Raw genomic sequence first — 2,057 nt, 5'->3', positions numbered from 1 at the left:
TTGCACATATGATGAATGGTATGAATAAGGTCTTACATGACTTTATTCCCCAAGTAACTATGCCTTTTCTTGATGATGTTCCTATCAAAGGATGTGAAGAAAGTAATAAATATGAAGCTTTGGATTCTAAGGGGTGCCGCAACTTTGTGGCACAACACATAAATGATTGTGACAAGATCCTATCCAGACGTACTAGAAGAGGTGAACCTTACCCTCTCAGGACAGAAGTCTATGTTTGGAGTGAAAGAGGTGTTGATTGTTGGGTACATGTGTGGCCCCAATGGGGGACGACCTTGTCCAACAAAAATTGATGCAATTCAAAAGATGAAGGAGGTATGCATATCTGTGAGTGAAGTTCGCAGATTTCTTGGTGCATGTGTGTTTTATGTTATATGGATCCCACATTATGCACATGTAGCAGATCCTTTGTATCAGTTGTTAAGGAAAAACCAAAAGTTTCATTGGGGAGACGCAAGGGCTATGAGAAAGCTAAAGGATTTACTACAACAAGCACCAATTTTAAGAAAGGTAAACTATGAGTGTGGAAAGCCAGTAATAGTCACAGTGGATACGAGTCCGACAGGAATTGGATGGGCAATAGGGTAGGATGATGAAGAGGGACATAGGTATGTGGTAAGGTTTGGAGCCAAGGTTCTAAGTACTCGACAAAGGAACTACCCACAGGTAAAACGGGAGTTGTGGGGAATGGTTACATCACTAAAGAGTGAAAAGGAGTACTTGAGTGGAGCATATGTGGTTGTGGAAACAGATTGTCTGCCACTCCTTGGAATGATTACAAGCTGCTCAACACCAGACATTGCCATGCTAAGATGGATTGCCTACATTAATTCATTGAATCTAGAGTTCAAGCATATTGCAGGAAAAGACAATCCAGTAGCGAATATGCTATCAAGGGCAAGGTATGAGGATGAGCAAGACATGGTAGATGATAGTGAAGATGTAGGAATAAGATTCTACTCCATTAATCATGTTGAGCATAATGATGGTGGCACACCTAGTGCACTTGAGTTGTTTTCAGAAGATGGGTATGAAGGAGATTGGTTGCTTATTGGTCGTTATTTGAGTACTTTAACAAAACAGGGTGGCTGGTCTGAGCATGAGTTTAAGAGTATACGCAGAAAAGCATATGGGTACTTTCTGCAGGATGGTTACTTATGGAAACATCCAAAATAGAAGGGTGCTATACCGCAAAGGGTAGTATGTAACAAACAAAGTCAGGTAAAGCTCATGCAGGAGTTTCATGAGAACCTATGGGCTGGACACCGTGGTGTGTGGGAAACCTTTTCAAAGCTAAAGGAAAGGTATTGGTGGAAAGGTATGTACAAGGATGTATCCCACTATGTGGAATCATGTGTAACATGTCAAATGTATTCAAATGTGTGACATCGTGATGGGTTACATCCTACTTATCCACTAGCCATGCATTACAAATGGGTTGTGGATCTAGTCACCATGCCTTTAGGACTCTGGCAGATGAGGTACTTGGTTCTTGCAAGAGAAGACTTGACTAATCAGGTTGAACATTAGGAAAAATATAGACTCTCCTTGAGCCTTTTTGATTAGTGAAGGCTTAAGGGAGAACCAATGAGAAGGCTCTTGGGATATCACCTAGAGGGGGAGGAATGGTAGGGGTGCAGCCTAATTGTCTCCCTCTTCAATGCTTGGTTCTTAGAGAGAGGTGGGAGGTAGGCTGGGGGGGGGGGGGGAGGGGGTTAAATAGGAGGAGAGAGGTGTCATAAAAGAGGGAGGGACCCCCCAAAAAAAAAACGCACATGCTTAAAAACCCTAAAAATTGAAAATTTTTTAAAAGTTCCAAAGTTGACCCATTTGCCTCCAAAACTGCCCCAAAACATAAACTAACTTTAAAAAGTCAATTTTCTCCCTCAAAATCCAGTTTTCTCTCTCTCCCTCATTACTTTTCTCTCCCACACTCTCCCTCCTCCCATTCTCTCTCTATAGTCAAGGCAGCCATAGCCAAAAGCTTTCCACCACTCTCTTCCTCTCTCTCCATAGCTCCCCCTTCTCTCACACCTCCA

Source organism: Adiantum capillus-veneris, chromosome 22 (genome assembly GCF_014529385.1).
Source record: "Adiantum capillus-veneris isolate H3 chromosome 22, ASM1452938v2, whole genome shotgun sequence".
Classification (NCBI taxonomy): Eukaryota; Viridiplantae; Streptophyta; class Polypodiopsida; order Polypodiales; family Pteridaceae; genus Adiantum; species Adiantum capillus-veneris.
The sequence above is the reverse complement of the archived record's forward strand: the minus strand, read 5'-3'. Positions refer to the sequence as shown.